The sequence below is a fragment of the Anas platyrhynchos genome, chromosome 6 (assembly GCF_047663525.1).
Source record: "Anas platyrhynchos isolate ZD024472 breed Pekin duck chromosome 6, IASCAAS_PekinDuck_T2T, whole genome shotgun sequence".
Lineage (NCBI taxonomy): Eukaryota > Metazoa > Chordata > Aves > Anseriformes > Anatidae > Anas > Anas platyrhynchos.
Window position 1 is genome coordinate 40,423,924 of NC_092592.1, and position 22,882 is coordinate 40,446,805.

At 43.5% G+C, this 22,882-nt stretch overlaps 1 long non-coding RNA gene across 3 annotated transcripts; it reads right to left on the reverse strand.

Moving 5' to 3' along the window:
• Positions 1-2,395: 2,395 nt before the first annotated feature.
• On the reverse strand, positions 2,396-14,766 carry LOC140002761 (uncharacterized). Of its 3 annotated transcripts, none has more exons than XR_011810195.1 (4): positions 14,549-14,766; positions 11,127-11,242; positions 8,469-8,672; positions 2,396-5,942 (listed from the first exon to the last, which is right to left on the reverse strand). It is a non-coding gene; the product is annotated as an uncharacterized lncRNA (long non-coding RNA). The 3 variants fall into 3 exon arrangements; XR_011810194.1 differs by lacking the exon at positions 2,396-5,942 and adding an exon at positions 6,200-6,749 and having other exon boundaries at positions 8,501-8,672; XR_011810193.1 differs by lacking the exon at positions 2,396-5,942 and adding an exon at positions 6,200-6,749.
• Positions 14,767-22,882: the final 8,116 nt, after the last annotated feature.

The following is a 22,882-nucleotide window of genomic DNA, read 5'->3' on the forward strand; positions in this document are numbered from 1 at the left end:
TCTGAATCCCATATCATTAAAAACCCAGAACATTTAGTGTATGGAAGGTATCAATTTAACTTGTATTTCCATGCATAGTCCTGATTTAACATCCTTTCAAAGTGGTATTTTAAGAGACATTAGCAGAGCTCGCATGACCTTATTCCCACCTATATAATGTTTCACATCAAGCCCTGTGTAATTAAGAATCCATAATCAGCGCTGCAACAGCAGCCTGGCCTCCAAGCTATGTGCAGGTGCCTTTCCAGCGGATGATGTTTGCAAAATATTGAACAAACAGAAGCTGCCAGAACTGCTCAGCCCCTGCTGGCCACCTTGCCTGTCCCGCGGGTGCCTCGTCCCCTTCATCCTCTCGATGTGCTCGGCTCGCCTGTGCTAGCCAAGCTGCAGCCACCGAGTCTGGCTGCTGCGCCCCTGTGGCACAGAGGTAATTTCTTGGGAGGAATTGAAAAAAAATAAAATCACAGCTTGCATTTCCCTCAGGTGTGGCGTGGGGAGGTGAGGCTGTGACTGGTGCCTGGCTGCATGCACAGCTCCTTCCTTGCCAGGGCCGCTGGAGCCAGAGGGGCACCTTCTGCAAAACCCAGGAGAAGGTTTCACCATTTCTGCAGGGCACTCCCATAATTGAGGCAAGTGATCTTCTTCAGTGATCATCGTTCTCAATGATACTCTGATGTACAGACATGCAAAACAATGCCAATTTCTCTACCTACACCAGATATGAATTGCCAGAACACAGCTTTCTGTAAACAATATTAAAGTGAAAGACAGAAGGGGTTGTTCTAGTTCTGGGAGCCTTCAACTTCGAGCCTCCAAACAACTAATACAATGCTTTCATGTAGTCCCTCGGAGGACAGAAATCTAGACAACCCATCAGTTCTTCTCCCTCTAAAACTTAAACATTCATAATAATTACTAGAAATTAGTTGGCAATTTTGTGCAAAGGATTCATTTTGTTTCGTCAGGTCAGGAACATCACAGGAAAAAGAACAATTTTTCAAAATCTCTCAACGTAAAAAATACAAGTGGAAATTACAAAATTTATTTCTACCATTAAATATTTCTTTCAAAAAGGATAAGGAAAATGAGGATCGAGACAGAAATGAACAGGATGTGACATATCAATTCGTTATAATTTCCAAGCTCCAAATTTCTCCCTCCCTGCTCAATGCAACCAGTGCTTTGCTGTTGGAAAAGCCCCTCTGCCCCCGGTGCTGTGCCCCCTGTGGCACCGTGCTGCCCATCCTCACTTGGGAACCCCCTTCACTTTTTCTTTGGCACTGTGAGATTTCTGCCTGTAGAGGCAAAGGCTAGAAAAGGAAAAAACTCACCTGAACTGAACTGGGGGCTGAAACACCATCAAGGCAAAAGCCTCTCCCTCGTCTCTCATAACAGTGACATTTTTTTTTCAAGTAAGATTTATTAGAAACAGCAACTGCATATTTATACCAATGGGAAATAAATGTTTTGCTTATATTCTCTTCCTATGCTCTTCTCATAAACTAAATCATATAAATGATTCCTCATTTACCTTTATTGACTATGAGGAGTGTATTGCCTGGATATAAAACTCTTATTTTAATACTTTGATTAGAAAATACTAAGAGGAGAAGAGATGCCTGGAAGGCATTATTAGCTTTAGTGAACTAGAAGTTTTCCTCATTAATGCGGAGGCAGAGAGGTGTCCCTACCTCTGAGCAGGATGCACAGGGCTTTGTTATTAGGCAGTGGGTAATAAACCTGGAGCACGACGTGCTGAAGCAGAGGAGCTAGGAAAGCTGATGTGCTGCTTAATGTGGTAGCTGAGTTAACTTTAAAAAGTGCGGTAAGCATTCAGAGAGCAAATTTTGTGGTTTCAATGATGCTTTGATATAAATGCAAGTGATTGGAGGTTTAACACAGAATATCGTACCAAGTATTTATGGTGCCATAACAAGGATCACATGTAATTTATTAATAAGTATGTAAATTAGCTGGCCTGAAGATATAAGGAGGGATTTACTAGTGGTTTGTCAGAGCTGTACCTGGAGACAATGCTTTGCTACTTGTTCTTCACCATCTTTATCCCTTGGTGCTGAGAAAGGAAACGCTTGAATGCTTCCTCATTGCACTAACCTTGTGTAGAAATGGACCTAATAATGAGATAAAGATGTTTTTCTTTATTTTTCTTGTACAACTGCAATCAACATATCACTATTTAAATAAATGAAGCTGAAAGAAATGCAAAGTGGACCAAAAATAGCCACAAGCAAAAATTTTGCAAGTTCAGCTCCTGGCTGTGATGAACCTCCTGGGTTGGCCAGGAGGGGAAAAACTCTTCCAGGCCCATTGTATTAAATGAAAGTACAATTATTGATAAGAGATCATTTTAACAGTTAAAACAGCTTCCAAAAAGTTGTCATAAAGGTCTGCTTTATTATGGTTTATTCATAAGCAAAACATGTAATTTTGCTCTATGATGTTTTATATTATACAGATATAAACATGAATTTGTATAACAATCATTGAAACTGCAAAATCACATTTTTGTGATTTTAAATTCAACACAACTGAATCCATGAAACATGAACTTTTGATGTTTAGATGAAGCATTCTTAAAATTTCAGCATTCTTTGTCCAGGTCAGATTAAAATGTTTGACACCTGTGTGATCTCAGTAATTAAGAGACTTTTTTCTTTGCAGAATTTATTAAGTATTTATGCAAGTTACATGATCATATTATACATAAGTGCACAGTAATAATAATTCACATGCTATATTATGTTTATTATTGTGCATATGGGCAGTTTCAGGTTCAGGCACCTTTCCCAGCTTCTGCACACACGACATGCATAGCATTGAGCTCAGAACTTCAGCCCAGACACCTTTAATCCTGAACTTTTCCTTGCACAGCTGTACTTACTGACTAACAAGGCATGCCTTGGCAGCATTATTTACGTGAATGGTCTCACTAAACTGCCCTGCAGAATTGTAATTCATTATTGATTTAAGTGAAGTATGTGTATAATTACAGCTTTCTTTTCTGAGGTCAGCTGAAAGTACAAAAACTATCCACAGAGCCCAGGATTTTCAAAGCAAACCAATATTTCTGAAATAAAAAAGTGAGAAAGCAGGAGGTGGCTCATACGCTGCTGACAGACCCACACCAGATCCCCAGGGTACAATTCCCAGTCACTTCCATTTGTGATCCCAGCACAGACACAACGCCTGCAGAAGAATATTGCAGGCTCATCCCCTACAGGCAATGCAGGGCTGTGAATCAGCACACGGTGACGTGTCTGCCATTCAGTGTTTTGTGCTGATATTTCCATGAATAAATTATTTGAGCTTACACTGTAATAATTAAATGCTGAAAGGTTTTCTTTTGAGATAGCAGAGAGTATCTGTGTCTGCTCTGAACACCACTAACAGCAAGGGTCCTACAGGCCTACCTGGAAGAAGTAAATGTGGCTTGGCTTCACTAATTCTTGTAGACACTGTAGGAAGAACTAGACTTTTTAGAGAAACCTGAGGAATTTACTAAAATAAGAAGGGATTATTATGTACTTTCAATCCCTGTGATGGGCCATGCTTTACATGGTCACTCAAAGTGTGAGCAATGGTCCTGCCTTCAAGACATACTTGAGGATCCAGACAGCCTACCCAGCCCCTTGACAAACAGCAAATAATTCCAGACAGAGATGTTTAAGAGCAGAGATGGGGATTTAAGATGAAGGGAACTGTCAGAAGAAGAAAGGATCAGGAAGATCCCCAATGACTGAACTGTTCTCTCCCAGCAGGGCAGTGAGAGATCAGCTGGGGAACAGGGATGTACATGGAGCCTGAAAAAAAAAAAAAAAACAAAAAAAATAAAAAGACGATGAGAAACAAGCAAAGCGAAAAGACTACAGGAACGGTACTGCAGAAACCATCTGTTTTCACCAGCAGCCAACACGCTGCTGCTGCAAGCAGCACAGTCATCAGTGTCTGACTCTAATAAAGCATCCCCTCGTTACCGAGTAAAAGTAGAGCACAGGCACATTGCAAGTTACGCAGGCTGAGCTTTGTATGTCTGATGCTTCGTCAGGCCCTCAGTCATAACTTTGCACGCCATGGTCGTGTTTCCTTGCTTTTCCTTTTTCTTTGTAATAGGATAACAGCAGTCATTTCTCCTGCTGCCCTGCGGTGCAGCTCGTGCACAGCTGAGCTCTTGTTCATACAGCAGCAGTATCTGCAAGCAGCTGATACGTGGTGTTAGAGGTGAAAGTGTGCTCAGGTATCAGAACCCTCGGAAGCAACAAATGTCTTATTAACCCAAGAAGCACTCTACGAAGGAACAGGGGTTGCACGTAGGAATTAACTTTTGGCATGGATATTAGTTAAAGGTTGTCCCACGAAACATTAACTCTCTGCTAAGGCTGCAGGACTGCAGTGAGATAACAGAGCTCTGAACAATAATTGGTAACCCCATGCTGAAATCAATGCTATTGGACTATACTGATATAGATGTTCCTTTGATCTATATGGCTCAAAGAAAGATTGGCCTTCACACAGATCTTAAGTGTCAGTATCACTGTGAGATTCATGGCTCTCCACACCTGAACTGAAAATTGCAAATATGAGAGCAAAATTACCCCCTGCTAAAGCGCTCAGGAGCTCATTTGCAAAGTCTGTTTTCTATTAGGCAAAACAACACATGGTGTATTAGATCATACATCTCTCTCTATCTCCAAGAAGGCTTTTATCAAAGAAAGGCGTGCTCAGGATGGGCAGGCCCATCTGTGGTGCACAGATAAATGCCTACAATCCACTCAGACACAGCACGTTAGCCCTTGCTGCTGGTCGTGTTGTTTCCCCTCCTCCCCAGCATCATGAATCTCGGTCACTCTGTTTCTGCTATGCTGAAATGGAGCAGAGCAAATGGATATTTGGCCAGGAAACAGCAAAATTGTGCTGGTATCTGCTTCAGTTCCCAGCACGGGTGCTTTGGTGTAACTAAGTGCACAGCATCAGTGGAGGGCTCTTCATTTAACTTAACCACCCGTTACATGGATATAAGTGACCCTAAGAGTATTTTGAAATGAAATTTCATAGAACAATTTTGGTACCAAATAATAGCAAAGCTCAGTCAAAAAACCAATATTCACACATGAAAATGAAGCCTCAAATATGGCAACGATGTGCATTTGGAGGGGGGTTGTATTCCACCCCCAAAACCTGGCTAAGCAAAGTAACACCATGGCCTGGCTGTCATAGCGTGGCCAGCACATTTTCCAGGAGAAGTGTTCTTGAAGAACATAATAGAAAGCATGATTGTAGCATTTATAATCACCTTTTTGTTGTTGGTAGAAGTTTTACAGTTGTTGGCAAAGCTGAATTTCCAGCCACAGTGACTGCAGAGGGGGGAAGAAAAAGCTTGAAGAGAAGTGCATCGTGTTTTCCTTGTGGAAAGCATTTCCCTCACAACGCACTGTGAAAATTGTTGGGTTTGGGGGTTATTTCTTACTGACACACCAATGTCTTTAGAGCTGATGGAGGTGTCTGTTACCTGGAAGCCAGATCTCCTCCTTCAGGTGCGTTTTATGCTCTGCTCTGGATCCACAGGCACCGGGAACATCAGGGCTGGAGGCGATGCGAGGCCAGAGGAGAGGAACGGACACGGATGGATCTCAGTGCATCATTTAGCCCCAGTTCATGCTCTCCTGTTGCTGATAACAGCTCATCTTTCAGACACAACAGGAGGATCACAATGAGATGAGTTTGGAGCCTGTCAAACTGCTGGGAATGCCGGTGTTAATTAAATAACAATGGAACAAATGGCAGGGTCTGCTTGTCACAACTGCAACACCAAGAAGGGAGCCACGATGCAGATGAATTCGGAGTGAGTTTTCCCCACCAGCAGATCATGGCCGGGCAGTCTCCAAGCTCTTCCCAAGGCAGGGAATTAGTTTTCAAGCTTTGAGCTGGAGATAATGAATTGACATCAGACTCAAGTGCAAGATGTGGCCCTCAGAAATATGATTTCTGCTCAAAGTCAGATCTAATGAGGAACAAATACTGGTTAAATGAATACCAGTTGCTTTGAAAGAGTATTATTTGATCTGCTTAAAGATGACAGAAAAGAACAGTAACAAGACATGTCAAAGTGCCATGAGCTGTATGATATGTTATAACCCCACACTGCTTTTGTCTGAACAAATGTTATGACAACCCCCAGAAATGTGATTGTATATCTGTATTTTTTGTGTTTTACAGTATGTCATCATTCCATGTCGTCTTAGGAGATATAGACAATCATTTATCAGAATTAAGCACACAGTAATAAAATCATTTCCTATTACTCTAGGTTATGAAAACAGCTTTTGGCTTAATATTATGATGTGACTGCTTCTTAGTATCTCAACAAAACAGAAGGGCTGATGCATTTTGCTCTGAGCTTTCTTATTTTTTTTTATGTACTTTGTACTGAATATATCCTTTTACTTTCATTTGTGTGTTTTTATAGAATATTTTTATTTTAAGGATACTGGCATACCATGCCAAGGTATACCAGCTGATTATTTCTCATGAAAGTTCTGTAAAGTAAAGAGGTGAGAATGTAACTTAATATGTTACTAGCTACTAATTACTGCCTTGAATGATTTTCTCTCTCTTCTGCGGTGTGCTCCTTGGAGGGTGCTGAGCAGGGCTCCAGGCACAGCCAACATGAGGGGCCTGGCATCAGTGCTTCGGGGAGGGACCCTCTGCTTAGGTCACACAGGTGTAAGCCCCTGTCAGCAACAGAAACAGTCTCATAAACCACAGACAATTTTCACTGTGTTCTAAAAGTAAAAAAAAATTAAAAAAAAATAAAAAAAATCTAAACCTATCTAATCCTCATCTGGGGTTTCTTTAGCTATGAAAAACATTGTGTCTTCTCTTCTCTCTCTCTCGTTAATCCATTTTTTTGGATGACTGACAAATTCGGATTTTCATAGCTGATATCCTCTTTGATGAAGCATCACAAATGCCCAGCACCAAGATACAGCAATTAGCATTATCAGCTGTCAGGACTGAACCATCCCATCTGCTTGTATGAGCGTGTCCTCTCTGCTCCTCGGCTTACCTGTAGGAAACCAGCAGCACGTCCCAGTGTTTGAGCCTCCCCTGCCAGTTCTGGCAGACATTATCAGGACTTAAAGAGGACTTTGGGGAAAGTTAATAAATAGGGTGGCTCCTCGCAGCAGGAGAGAGCAAGGAAGGGTCGCACCAAATTGCTGCTGCAGGAACTTAGGGTGGACGAGATGATAACCAGAGAGAAAACAGAAGCACAGCATTATCTCTAGCAACCATTTGCAGTGCGGGCTGACTCATTAAAAGGGATGATTAAAGACAGCCACCTACATAGTTAATTACTGTCAGCAATTAAACCTGGAGGAACACAGTAATAGATACCCAAAGAAAACTGAGCTGAGAAATAGCCTCACCTGGGCAATATTTCTTCTCTTGCCTTGTCAGACAGCACTGTGTCATCCCCCATGACCTTTGAAAGCCTGCATTCCTTTTCTAGGACATTTTCATCCTCCTGGGTAGGAAAATTGCTGACTATAAACCTAAGGAGGCATTATCTCCTCTGTCCTATCTACACTGACCCAACCAGAGTCAAAGGGCCACCTGCCCCTGGGTGGTGGGTGGGATGGGAACCCTGCGAGGCAGCCCCAAGCCTCAAATGCCAGGCAGGGGGATGGTGATCACCCAGACCCTATCCCACAGGGAAGAGAGAAACCAGGCAGCCACAAAGAAATCTTTGTCCAGATGGTGACAAGACAGATCACATAGCTGTGAGATGAAATACATCAATCACACAGCCTAAAAGTATTTGAATTTACTTGTGTTCTCCTCTGAATGTGAGGAGGACAACAAATGTGCTCTTGCTTGCTCAGGAATAAGGAAGGAAACAAAACAATTATATATTTTCAATATTCCTTTTCATATTGTCTGCTGCCCACAATAGCTTGTAAAGTATGAAGAGCTCAGCTGGGCTTAAATGAACTGGTTATGAATCTGCATTTAGAGTACAGCTAATGAAAAATTAAAATTACAGCAGTGATTTTTTTCTGATAAGAAACTAGAATTTCATCATAATCAGTGGTTGACCAATGTTCTGAGCTGGCTCATCTTAAAAATGCCTCAGATTGTGTTTTCTAGCGTTGTTTCACCATCCTTGAGAACGGCAGAGCAGAGGCAGCTTGTGAGGCAGCTCTGGCTCAGGAGGAAGAGCTCCAGCTTATGTCCCCACCCTAAATCAGCGCCCAGCTCATCTTCTTGTAATGTCATCATCTTGTAACGATTCTCCCACCAACACCCCCATGCCAGACCCCACGTGCCATCTGGAAATAACATACTCAATTAACAGGGAGTATTGGCAGTAGCATGCCAAATCTAAACATTTCCATAAAAATCAGCAGCACATATATATTTTAACACACAGGAATAAGGTGAAGGAGAACCTGCTTTGCCTGGTGAAGCGCAGACACATCACCTTGCAGAGGTCAGTGCTCTTGCTGCTCCCTGCCGAGCACCATTCAGCACGGGGTGGTGGCTGCTCACCATCATCCATCCAGCACAGGTATTAAGTGCTTCTCCGCACAGCTGGTGACACAGGGGCAAAGAATTGCTCTTCAGTATTTGCAGAAGAAAATTATCGTGGTCACCTAGGATACAAAAAATGCCTTTATATTGTTACTCTGGAATTTATAGTACTTCTGGCACTGTATGTTGACATCTACTGATGGCTCTTGACAGCACAGGAAAATAGTTTGAATTTTTTTCCAGAACTCCTAATATACACAAAAATTCCTAACTATTTGCTACCACCGAGTCCAAAGGGTTCAAGTATTCTGGTCATAACCTATTACTGAAGCTTTTCATCCTGAAGCTCAGATGCAAACTCTTTATGGCTTAAATAGGCTTAAATCCTTGATTCCAGTGGAGCTCACTTAGGTTTATAAATATTTTGTTAAGCACAGGAGGCTCCAGCTGAATATGAGGGGGCACTTCTTCACTGGGAGGGGGACAGAGCCCTGGGACAGGCTGCCCAGAGAGGCTGTGGAGTGTTGTCCTTTGGAGATATTCAAACCCTGCCTGGACAATGTGCTCTGGGTGATCCAGCTCAGCAGGGAAGTTGGACCAGAGGGTCTCCAGAGTCCCTTCCAATGGGAACCATGCTAAACAAAAATCCATCTGCTCTGCTTTTCAAACCTGTGTCAGAGTAAGAACTTTCTTGCCCCATGTCAGCATACCTGGGCTAGGGGAATAGCAGGAGGCACCACCGGGGGGGATTTCAGCTGGTGATGGTTTTTGATCTCTGAGAATATGGCCAACTCTTACTCTGCCCTGTTCTTTGGCCTGCTACAGAGATGCTGAAAGCAGGAGGCTGCAAAAGCTACATCTCCCAAGAATAAAAAATTTTACTAGTAGAAATCCTTAATTTCCCAATAGAAAATAAAGGATGTAAATGGGATTTTATATGAAGGAATCTTAATAAGTTTATTATGAATTATTATTTTATACGCATGTTCTGATACCATTTTATGATCCCTGAACTCCTCTTACAGTCACATTCACCAGAACAGACCCTGCTGCTCGGGCAGAAGTCCACTGAGACCCCGAAAGACCAATTGGATGGATCTGAGCACAAGCAGCCTCTGTATTTGCTTTTGAACATGACTCCTCTGGTTTGTGCGGGAGCTTTTTTTAAATAAAAAATCTGTATGTTTTTACTCCTAATTTTGAATTAATGAAACCAAACATGTTTCACCACAAAATAAAAATGATGAAAAATTCAAAAAGAGGACAAGAGAGTCCAAAGCTGCAAAATGGTGAATTCCAAATAGACGTAAGGAAAACTCCCTCCTTACAATGACAGAAATACTGGAGGAGGTTACCCCGAAGGGTTGTGCAAACTCAGCATTTTTGGAGATTTTCAAAGGCCATTTGGACAGGGTCCTGAAAAACATGATATATCCTTGAAGTCAACCCTCTGAGCAGAGGATTACACTAGGTGATCTGCAACTTCAGAGGCTGCCCGAGGCAGGCTGGGCTGCCAGAGCCAAAATACGATACACAGGTTCTCTTCAGAGCTCTGATTTGTTTTAGGGGTAATCTGGCCAAAAATCTAAGAGCCTACCCCCCAAAATGCTTTGTTTTTGTCAAACTGTAAGGATTTGATAAAAAGCTGCTCCAGCAGCTTGCTTTCTCTCTCTTTTTTTCTCCCCCTTATCCCTTAGAATTACATTTTATTAGTGTGGTGGTTAAATGAGTTTTCAGGTTATTTAGGGACTTGGATATGGGAGTAAAAAATGTATTTTACTTGTTTAGAGATTGCAGAAGACAGACTTATAGGAAGAGGTGATATATTGCTGTGCTGCCAAGAAGTCCCACAGAGGAAGCATTTGCAGATTCTGGAGCCCTAAATCCCCCATCACGTCCATTGCTCTGGAACGTGACAGCCCAGCACACCGCCCTGGCTATTTAGAAGCCACAGCTGAAGCCTTGGCTTTTTAAATAGGAAAAAGTGATATTAAACAATTACTTATCCAGATCCTCATTGTGTTATATCTAGACTTAACACAGCAGTTATCAGTGTGTTGGGAGATATTAGGCGTTATTGACACTTGTGGTTTAGTTTCTGGGAGATTTTATGGAAGTGTTTATTCCCAGTATATTTTGAGCAGGATCACTTGCTATGGCACATACTCTTGGCTCCTCCAGAAAGCTGTTTACTTCTTAGCTCCTTCTAGAGATTGATTTTTGTACTTAGACACTGAGATATAAAATACTTTCTATTAGTATCTTACCATTATCTTTAATATTCAATAGAAAAAATTGAACTTTAAGACAAAAAAGAAATTGGTCCAGAAAAGTAATATTGTTTTCTCATAAAAATGTTCATTATTTCATAATCTACTTTCTAATCCTTTTTATAAGTAGAGAAATACCATAATATGCATTTGCCTTAAAAAAAAAAAAAAAAAGGCAATTTTGTGTCAACACCAAGAGAGATTTCAGAGTCAAGCAAGAAACCCACCAAAACCAAGGTCCAAACCAACGTCTTTAAAAACCAGATCTCTTAAGCATGTACTAGCTTATATTTAGAGACAACTTACCCAGTGAAGTTAGAAGTCGTGCTAGAGGCATCACAGCTGGGGTTTCATGGCATTGCTGTGCTTCCCAAAGGCAAAAAGGGAGGGAGGAACCGGCATGGATTGCCTCAGAGGACATCCTGCAAGAAGAACGAGGATTTTGATGCACCATTCAGCTGCTCCAAGTGCAGCTTACAGCATACCTGTAGGCATACCCACAGCTTCCTATTGCAATAATTCTTTTATCAAAGTCCCAGCTTCCAAGAGGAAGGGGCTATGGACAGCCAAGAAGAGCACTGCAGCCCTAGAGCCTCCTGCAACGCCTGTGTGGCTCTGCAGGGAGCACAGCACCCCTGGGACCTCCAGCAGCACCACACCAGGACAGGGGCATGGCCGTGATGTGCTGGTGTTCCCTGGGGCCTGGCAGCACAGGGCAGATTTCCCATCCTCTGCCCAGTTGTAATGGGTGTCAAAATAACCCAGACATATAGCTGCATGCTTGCTGTAATGAAGGCACACAACCCAGTGGAAGAAGTTGTAGCTCCTGGGCTAATTAACCTAGTTGTGAGGAGAAAAATTTTTTTGGGAAAAAAAGTGAAGTCCCCGAGTCCATGGTTTGGCTGTCCCATGAGGGCTTCCCATTGCCCAGCCCAGGAAACCTGTCCTCCAGCGAGAGGATGGCCATCCGTAAATCACAAGCACAACTGCTGATTGCCTCGTGCAAGGACCTATGTGAGAAGTAAAGTTAAGATTTAGAGGGTGGAAACCAGAAATCAAGTCAAATCAGGGCTGTGTACAAGGTAATATGCAGAAAGGGATACAGGTATGTATGTATGCAACTTCTGTGCTCCCCATCTTCTCATTTTCTGTTTCTCCTGAATAGCAAAATATTTTTCCTCAGACTAGCGACCATTTCTGTGCATTAGAAGTCACCGTACACCCCATGCCTATAATGCCATGAGCCCCAAGAGATGCGGAAGGAGATGCAACAAACAGGCAAACGCCGGCATCGCTGGACACAAAGGCATTTCTCTGCTTACTTTCCAAATGATTTCTGCAAAATAAAAGCGATACAAGCCACAGGACATAAAAGCCACGATCGCCTAATGAAACGAGGGACATGATCAATGAACGCAATCCGATGTCAGGCTTTTACATCTCCCAGCTTCGACGTAAGATGCTTTTTAAAATGAGAGCAAAAGAAACCCGGTTACAACTCTCCATTAAGGTCTGGCATCACTGCTTGGTGAAGGAAGAAAAATGACGGTATTTTATACAGGCAGCATGCTTAAACCCCTTATTAGTAGTCTGGATAAAACTGAAATATGGTCCTTCAAGTGGACGGAATGTAAAGCGTTAGGGACAGCCCTGAAAGCAGTAACTGTGGCCAGGGAGATGCTGGGGGCACCTCCTCAGTGAGGCACAGATCCTGCTCTTGCCTCCCCTGGCAGGGACAGTGCTTGACCCTGCACCAGGTGGGGTAAAAAGGCTTGGGGTGCCCCTGCCAGCATACAGGGATGTCACACCCCAAGGATTCTGAGCCAGGGCCCAACAGAGGCACAGCTGGGGGGGGAAAAAAAAAAAACAAAAAAAAAAAAACTTCTCTCCCACTTAGATTTTTTTTATTCTGATGGGAAAGCTGCAGTGCTGGAAAGTTTTGGAAAAATCTCTCTGGGTAATGCCTGTTTACCTGTCAACTTCATTGTACTGTCTTAGTAATAAACTGAGATTATAGAAGCTTCCAGTCTTTTCAGCATGTTTCCACCGTGATGCCATTTCAAATGTGTGTAAATATATAATAAATATATATATACATGCATATATATACATACATACGAGAAATCTGGCCCCATTTCACAGTTGCTCTGGTGCCTGACGCCAGGTTTTATTCCCTTTAATACTTGGAGCAATCAGCCAAGGAGGTACTTGTGTGCACAGATAACAAAATTGCCAGGCCAAAAATAAATTATCATATTTATCATATCTGCGATATTACTCTTTAAGGAATTGCCTTATCTAGCCAAAAAATGCTTTAAACATATGACACTAATGGAGAGTGGATTTTGGTTTACTTCCAACTACATTATTGATAATTACAGGCTTTATATTTCAGCTTGATCTCCTCTGACCAGGGATGAACTTGTTATGAAAGAAAACAGGAGCTGTAACTTCCATCGCACCGTGCTGGCGGAACAGCACCCAAAATGCCGTCTTTTGGGTGGAATGTGTCCTGAATTACAACACAAACCCGTGAGTCACAGCACCACAGTGCGAGGAGCAGCTGCAGTTAAAATGAATTATCCTTGGCCATCGGAGATGCCGACTGACAGATGAAGACATGAGCCAGGATAAAGTTGCAGTTATAATAAGAGAAAATGAAAATAACATAATTTACCAAGGGCAGGCTCAGACGGACAATATGCAAACGGCACTGCAATCTTTTACATCCTGTCTGCAGGCATATCCATTACACCTTCCAAAATTTAATTTCCCCCATGCTCTTTATGGGCAAACAAGCAGCATTACAGCCACTTTAAGGAAAGCGAATGCTGAAAACATGGAAGCTTTGTGTTGCTGCCAGCTCGGCTGCTCTCTCCATCACCGTGCATCAGCCTAGCGAGACCTCCAGCACGTCTCCAGCCCTTCCACCACTGCAGCTGCAAAGGACGGGAGCCCCAGCCCCAAAGGCAGCAGCTCGGTGCTGGGGGCCCGAGTTATTTTTTCCCCAAGCACCACGTAGCCAGGTGAGGCACCCCTGCTAAGGGGCAGGTCCAGGCACAGCTGTGTGCAGGCAGCCAGGAGCCCAGCCTGGCCTTGGGCACTGCCAGGGATGGGGCACCCACAGCTCCTGGGGCAGCCTGGGTGATACTCAGGATCTCACCACCTTCTGAGTAAAGGTATTTTTTTCTAACACCTAATCTAAATCTACCTTCTTTAGTTTAAAATCATAATCCCTTGACCCATCACCACACTCCCTGAGAAAGAGTCCCTACCCAGCTTTCCTGTAGGCCCCCTTTAGGTATTGGAAGACAAGTTTATTACGTTAAAGTGTTGGTAAGTACCAAAACTGTATGACATATACATATATATATAGCATTATATATATAATAAAAAAATCACCTCTCCATCTTGCCAGGGGACTTGCAAATAACAGCTAATGAAAATGAAGCTACTTAAGGGCCAAGATTTATTTTTTCTCTGACTAACATGCTCTGCCTTCAAAACAAATGTTTTTTATATTTGCATGTCTGCTGTTATGCACGCACCTTTAAATACAAACAAATATTAAACCTATAGGCAAGTCTGCTGTGCTGAGCACAGCCAGAGACAAACTGAAGCACAAGCAAAGAATTTATCTGTGCCTTTCCCTTAACCAGAGGGCTCTTCTCTCTGCCCCACCAGCTGCACTGGCAGCAGACTTCTTGCCAAACACCACGTGAACCTACCTGTAATGCTCCCTGAATGCAAAGCCACCCTCTAAGTGCAAACTGCACCTGGCCGTGCTCATGCTTGCAAACAAGCCAGCTGCTGAAGCAGCCAGCACCTTCCCTGCTCGCAGCACCACACAAATCCCTCTGTCCTGCTTCTCAGCCTGCCCACATCAACTTGGTTGGTAGCTAAGAAGCCCCAGTGCTGCCTGACATCCAGCATGAAGCCAGCAGCACCCAGGAAGCAGTTGCTTTATATAAGGCTGCAGGCTGGGGGCTGGGAAGATGCTGATGCAATTAACGGTGTTAATCAGATGATGAACAGGGAGAATGCAAAGCACCTGCTGTGCACCCACCCAGCACAAGGAGGACATCCCTCGAGTCACAGAACAGGCCTCCAGGACACGCTGATGCTGAAGGCAGAGGGGTGAACCCGAAGGCAGGGCCTGCTTGTGGCCAGCACCAGCCCATGGCTACAGATCAGCCACGAGGTGCAGGGAGCGGTGCCAGGTGGATCAATGAAGATCAGGCAAAGGCGTTTATCAGAAATAAACCTCCTTTATTCATTAGGCCAGAGCACATCATTTATGCAAAGTAATGTGAATTGCATAGTTAATTTAGGTAATTACCTAAACAACTAGGTAATTTATGTTCCACGGCAAACTTACTAAACTCCCCCCCTTATGGATTTACTATTGTTATCCTTTGGTAAATGACAGTGAACATCCCCATAAAAACTGGTGCAGAGCACTTTATGTGCTTTATGAATTTTATGCATTTTCACATGAAAAATTTAGCTCTCGGGCAGAGATTGTAAGCAAGGCACTGGTATTCTACTGGGTCGCGTTAGTTTTGAGATAGGATTTATGGGACTGGCTGTAGCAGAGTACAGCTACCAGCACACGAGCATATTCACTGCAAGGAAAATCACCATTTTCTGCGATGCACACAGCTTTCTGGTCGTGCCCTTTCACCTAAGGCTGGCTGCTCAGAAGATGGGGGCTCGGTCAAGGGCAATGTCCCAGGCCATGGGCAGAGCCAGCGGTAGGCGCCTCTCCCCCTGCCCCCTGCCACCTCTGGGTGACGTCCTTTGGCAGGATGTGCTGGGCTCGATGACTTGGGCTTTCCTCCAAAGCGATCCTGATTGCGTGTTTATAGGAGACCTTTGGGAGCTGGGAAAGCATTGCACAAAACCTGTTGGCAGTGAAATGCTATCAGACAGGTACAGACCATCGTCGGTAGCTGAAGAGGTTGTTTTATCTGAACGACGCTTACAAGAAGACTTTATAAAATAAAAGGCATCTTAGCCTGTCAGACCATCCCTATCCCTCAGCTGTTAGCTGCTAGGAGGGAAGCCAGCCCCAGACTCACACAGGCCCTCAGGTATCCAATTTGTCCCAGGTCAGCAGAAGTGCACCAGGGGCCTGCAGCGCTCCACTCTGCCAGGCCAGCACCGACCGTAGCCAACATTCAGGGATTTTACTGCCCTAGTAAATGCGTAGTGCCGCTGCTGTGGAGGTGTAATGGTGTAGTAGATCATAAAAACACTGTTGCTTGGCTGACAACAACAGATGTGGCTGACTGAAATAAGTATTTTTGGCACCCCAGCACTGCCCAGAAGCCCAAGGATGGCAACGAGAGCGTGCGTGGGGCCCTCTGCCCAAACCCCTGCCCGTCCCCGCACCTTCCCCTGCTGCTGGCAGCGAGCACAGGCTCACCAGCAGCTGTGGGCTGGGGTTATGAATTAGCACTGGTGGGCTACTTAATTGGAACTTGAAGGTTTTACTGAATGAGACCTGTCAAAACTATTTTCCCATGAACACTCCTGATTTTTGCTGCGGCTGAAGTGTCTCGGTGTCTATCAAACCATCCCTGCCTGACGAAACAAAAGCCAAAAACCCTCCCCGGCCCTGCTTAGCAGGTTCAAAGAGATTAGCAGAACAGATGGGAAGAAGCCGAAGCCAAAAGGTAAGCAGATTTTGCTCATCCTGAAGCAGGTCCTTCCAGACCACTGAGCGGGGTGCAGCTGCGCGGGGTTTGGCAGTGTCCACGATGTGCCCCCAGAAACCCAGGGGCACCACGGCCACCTTGCCCACCACCACGTCTGCACACTGACCCACGTGGATCGCAGCCAGCACAGCCCTCAAGATGCACTTATTTGGGATTTGCTCTTCCTTTAAAGTCTCTCCCCCAGTTCCAGCCCCAAGCGAGGAGGAGCAGTGCCTGCGCACAGGGCAGAGCAAAGGCCTCCGTGTCTGGACCTGTGACTGAGCTGGGGTGGCACTGGTGTGATGGAGTCTGCAACTTCTACACCCAAAAAAATTAAGTAAAAAAAGAGATCTGTAACTTCTGACAAGTTGCCAGCTTGTGTTTATGATAAACGCTGAAGAATTGAGTTGTACTGCCTGACAGCTACCAAATTAAACCTCAGGCTGTTTAGGAGGCTGTCAGTCAATAAATTCAAGTGTTTAAAAGGTCCAAGGCTGCTTCTTCTGCCTGTTAGACAGGATATATGGTTTGGACTCTGTGAATATGGAAGCAGCTCCCCTTCCCTCTCACCATCTTCTGGATCACATTTGCATGGTTATTAAGGGAGATTTCATCTCTGAAAAGGAACTGGGAAAATTGGCATCCCATTGAGCTGAAACAATTCTATTTTCTCCCCACATCCACTGCCCAGAAGTATGCTTGCGTCTACAGGCAAGCTACCCAATTGCGTGTATGTGAGCAACACTACAAAGACTTTGAGCAACACTACAAAGTCTTTGAAACAGAACATCCTCAGAAGTGCCTGGGTAACCGTGCCGAATGTCTGGTACCGCAGGATGAGCTTAATGTCTGCTAGGAGAAATCAGACTGGCAATTCTGAAGACAAATGATTTATTTTAACCCCACGCTCTATTGAAAAATCCCTCCCGCACCCACATATTACCCTGTACGAGTTGAATTTTATCCTAAAATACCTTTGAGTCCCTCTGGGCTTCAATAGATAAGTGCCATTGACTTGTTTGTGAGCATCGGTGGCTTGGGGTACTCCAGGGATGGGGGAGACAGTCTGATTCCAGACCAGACCTAAAGGCAGACCTGAGCCTCTGGGATGTGCTCCTGTGCTTGTCCCAGCCCTCTGGGTGAGTGCAGTTTTCCTCCTTCCTCCTGGGGAATTTCCAGGAGATTCGGCACATTTCTGAGGAAGAGTTTCAGTCTCAACAAATAACACTCCTGAAAAAAAGGAAAAAAAAAAAAAAAGTGTTTTGCACAGAAACATTTCTGGACAGCTCCATTAAACATCTCAGGCAGGAGCGCAGTGCAGGCAATATAGATGTGCAAGGCAGCTCCTCGGCTGGCACAGCTCCACGCTCATCTGTCTCATGCATATTTATGTGCAAGGGACGGCATCCTAACACTAAAACTGTCTCAGCAGATGTGAAACTCAAACGGAGAAGTTGGTTTCTGCAGTCAGAAGGTGTGAATCGCCCCCCCAGAAAACCCAAGAGTCCCAAATGGTCTTCGAAAATTAAATGTATGCTCCTAAATCACCGGTGACTTAATGCAAAATTGGTAGAGAAACTGGAGCTGAGGTTTAGACAAATTTAAGCACATCAGCAAACTACTGCCCAGATGTCCTTGGGAATTCAGTTCTTAAGTGCTTTTGAAAATCGTGTTTTTCATTTCCATACAATTTAAAATCACTGAATTATTTTTTAATTCTCCAGTGCACTGACACGCAGTCTGTACACTTCTTGGTGCGGAGTTGGTTTATATCCTGCTGTGACAGACCCAAACTCCTCCTGTCCTCCCGGCAAGACAACACCCAGCACTGAGCACACTGTGCCCTGCCAGACAATGCTCAGGCATGGCACCAGGCTGGCCCCACCAAACAGCTGTTTCCTACTATTTGGAAGAGAGGGAGAATCTGTGGAAGATCTTGCAAAGTATATTTATATATTTATTTATATATTTATATATTTATATATTTATATATTTATATATTTATATATTTATATATTTATATATTTATATATTTATATATTTATATATGTCATTATATAGATATAGTTATGTATATATTTATAACTAAGTCATTTATATATTTATATGTAAGTCAGACTCGAGCCAATTATAAATTGACAATTATAAATTGTGGATGAGGAAGGTTGCCGTGCCTAGAGCTGGCCATCCCAGTTTTTCCTTTCCCAGGGGCTCTGAATGTTTTACCTTCATCCACACCACCTGCCACTGGCTCCCACAAAGGAACATTTCCCTGCGTGCTCACAGAGCAACAGCCAATCTGCCTTACTCATGGCTAAAAATCACAGTCCTCTACCCTATTAGTAGATGCACGTGAGTTAGTGGATTTATTCAATCTGAAGTCACAGTTTGTTATCCAGAAAGGGAGATCCCATTTCCAGCAGTGCTCTTTCATGACACAAGAACCATTCTTACTATAACAGATAGTAAAGACAGTGTATAAAATAGTCTTGATACAAATGACACAAAAAAAGTCTGAAAACTAGTCTAATTACAAAGTCTGAGTCACAATGAAAATATTTGGGGATTATCTGTGCCAATTTCATAGCTGTTTCCAAAAAAGCTTTTTATCAGACACTTACATCTAGGTATCTAAAGCTCATTTTCACACAAGTTAAGACACTCTTAATTGGAAATGACACGTGGTTATAATTTGAATAAGGCAATTTAATAAAAATCTTTAGCAGAGACTCAGTAGAGATGCAGCAAAAAATGGGAGATTTTTTTTTTTTTTTTTTTATCAGCAGAAAATGGCAACAGAGTGTGATATCAAAGAAAATATAAGTTTCCATACAAAATAATAAATGTCTGGCAAACAGCTCTAGCACATTCCTGACAGCTCTGGTGACATTACAGCTCCCCCTTCTCAAAATAGCTATAACTGTACATACATTCATACCTCCGTACTGCAACCTACTTCTGAAACTCTGAAATAAAACAATGATGGGATATTTTTCTAGAATTTACGAGAAGAGACACAATAAATGTCATATTATGAGGATCAACTGAAGTATAAGATATGGGTCTAATTAATGCTGATGTTAAAGCTTTGGGAAACATTGGTAAAAAATACAAAAGTAGCTTACAAATATCAGCAGATGCATATCAAGATGCTAATTTACAAATAAAGGAGTGTGAGAAACGTGTGAGAAAATCAGTTTTATTCAGTAAGCTTCACAGCAAACAGCATGGCATTTGGAGCTGTTATTACACATGGTACACACAAAACCTGTGGAATGCTATTTTGGAAAATGATGTCTTTGTTTTCTTGCAGTCTCTTGTGTGTCACATTAATTGCTTTCTTCCTGCAATGGTAAATCCAGAAACGAGGCAGTGAGCTCTTCTAATGGCAGATTAAGAGACCTGGAAGGGAGGCAAAAGTATTTATTGCTTTATCCCTGCATTCATTTTATGAACTTGTCATATCTTATTCTGGCCTCTAAAACCCAACAGATAGAGTCTTAGCCCCTGTGAGAGGCCCTGGCTTTTGTTCTGGGACAAAGGCAGGTGTCAGACCGCGGGGCAGAGCCCCCCGAGGACCTGTGGCAGCTCATGGAGCACGGCCGGGGTGCTTTGTGCACAGCCACGCCGCCTGCCCTCCCCTCTGCAGCAGGTGAAAGGGTGTTGGGAAGACTTCAGTGAAAAGAGCACGGGATGTGGGAAGGAATGATGGGGAAGAATTGCTGAAAATATTGGCTGTCAGCTCAGACACAAAGAGGGTTCCTGGTGGTGCCCCGCCGCCTCCACAGACACAGTCTGCCAGTTAGCACGCATGCGCCATTCCCAATAATAAGCAAGAGCGATAACTTTTTCTCACAAACTGTGACTTTTATACTGCCATGCTTCTTGTTTCCTTCTACACCTCATTCTCTCAAGCTCCTCTCTGGTGCATGGCCCAGTTTTATCCCAGTGTCCCCTTGTTCCCCAGTCCAAAGCCTGCTGAAGCCCTTCGAAGACTCTCACAGACATCAGTGGATGATATCTGAGGTGTACAAAAGCAGAGCTTGCATTTCTATGATGGTTCCCTGGAAGTTATTTTGAACCATATTGTATCATCTCTTCCTGATTATAAAATATGTTTCAGAAGTTTTTATACAGCAGATCAGCTTAATAAGTAGGGAAAAGTGTAAGCGTGAAGCCAGTGAACAGCCTAGAAGTTCTTTTTCATCTATAGATAAATAGTTTTTTTTAAAGAGTCTTGCAAGAGATGAAGCAGTCACTTGAGTTTCTCAATACTTTAGGAACCGTGTCTTTTGCAAACAGAGCATGTCCTTCAGAAAGTAAAAATTTTTCTCTTTCAAGAACCTGACATCTGTAGAAGGCTTCTAGAGCAGCACATCAAAAGGAAACTAGAGAGCTGTGGATGAGACATAAAAAAACACAGCTGAGTAGGAACAAAGTCATCAAGTAACAAGAAGAAAAGAAGGGGGAAGGTCTGGAAAAAGAAAACAGTTTTAACATTTCATTCCAGGACTGGAGGCATGTAACATTTCATACTTTTTTTTGTGATGCCAACCAATTTTTTCAGCTAACAAAATGTACATCAGATAAACAGTGTTATATATATATATATATATATATTTTTTTTTCCTTTAGCTATGTTCAGACCTTCTTATAGCTTTACAGCTTCATAATCTTTGTGTAAAGGATCTTAAATAAATATGCAGATTGTCCATATTCTATCAAGATCCTATTTGGGGTACCTTGATTTCTTGCAGCGTGATAAAATTTGTTTGTAAACTGGAGGGAAAACTGTCTTTCACTGTCTGATTTTGAAGTGACTTAAGCTTAGATGAAATCAGTGCGAATAAAGAAGTTAATAGCTGAAAAATAGCAAGAGGAGCTCTCAAAAACTGATGACTATCTCAATAACTTCAATTCACTCTGCAGTGCTCAGCACTGGATTGAGCATGAGGGCATCAGGAACAGCTGCTGGAAATCTGCCAAAGGTTAATTCTGTGATATTCTCCAGATGTATGTATTTCCAAAAGTATACGAGCATTTGGTGGCTTTCTTTCCACATCACTGCATTATTTCTCTGTTTTTGGTAAATAAAGCCTTTCGGTTTTGCATTCCAAGACCAAAGTAATTCTGTCATGCAGGGCGTTTTTACTTCTGAAGATTAAAATGAGACTGTTTGGAGAAAGTTCATCTTTCTGAATTTCCAGATCCAGTTAGTGTTCATCTGCTCTGATCTGTGGCACACTCCTGAGGAATAAATTCATTATTATGCAAATCCTCTATATGGCAGTACAACTGTCAGGTGCAAGATATTCTCAGAAAAATATCAATGTGCACAGCCGCATGCCTGCATCTGACCACGTATTTCAGTATAAAGTTGAATAAAGCACAGTCAAAGGAAAAAAGACTTTCAAAATTGTTACATTCCAAAAAGAAATATTTTCAAATACATTTTAGCGAATTAATTTGCATGTTGCAGTGATAAGCAACAAGCGTTCACAGCCTCACCTGACACAGGAGCTGGGCTCAGTGCTGCAGCCAAGGCACGCAGCGCCCTGCGAGATGCCCCCTGCCCGCACGCCAGCCGAGCTGCAGGGACCTGCAAAAGGCCCCAGCCTTTCTGCTTTGCCTCCAGATAACAGAGAAAAGGCTTATTCCAAACCCAACTGAAACCTGTAGAAACCTCCTGTTGGTTTCAAAGGTATTGGATGTTTTTAATCCTGCCAAACGCTGAGCAGAAGGTTGGAAAAAAAGGTTCCCGGAAACCCCAGGGAGTTCTTCATCTCCTGAAGGGCTGTATGGGATCGCATTGAAGTACCAACCAAAGGGGGGAAAAGCAGACTAAACTGCGAAAGGTGGTAGCTGACTGAGAATGAAAACACTAAGTTTAAAAAATCACATGAGGAGAACTCAGCTCATCACCATTTCATGCCAGAACCAGAGGCACCGTGCGTCCCAGGCTCTCCGGTGACCGATGCCTTGGGGTCAGCATGGGCAGGGGTCTGCCTGCCCAGCTGCAGCTCCGCCAGCATCCTGCTCCTCGGGGACCCTCGCTGCATGCTGCTGCACACAGCTTTGGTCAGAGCCTCGGGTCAGCACAGCCCTGGGAATGAGAAGGATTGTTAGCCAGGGGCTGAGCACACACCTGGCTGTTGGCTCCCCACGAGCACGCTGGGCACCTTGCGCCCTGACAGGCGGAGTTCACCCATCGGCTGCTTCAAGGAACCTGCATTAACTTCAGATGAAGCCATCTGCAGCCCTAGCATCGTGGCTCCTCACATCAAACACACAGTATTACATATTTCAGTGTCACAGTGATCGGTGCTGTAAGAAATAAAGCTTTCATTCCTCTACTGCTTCATT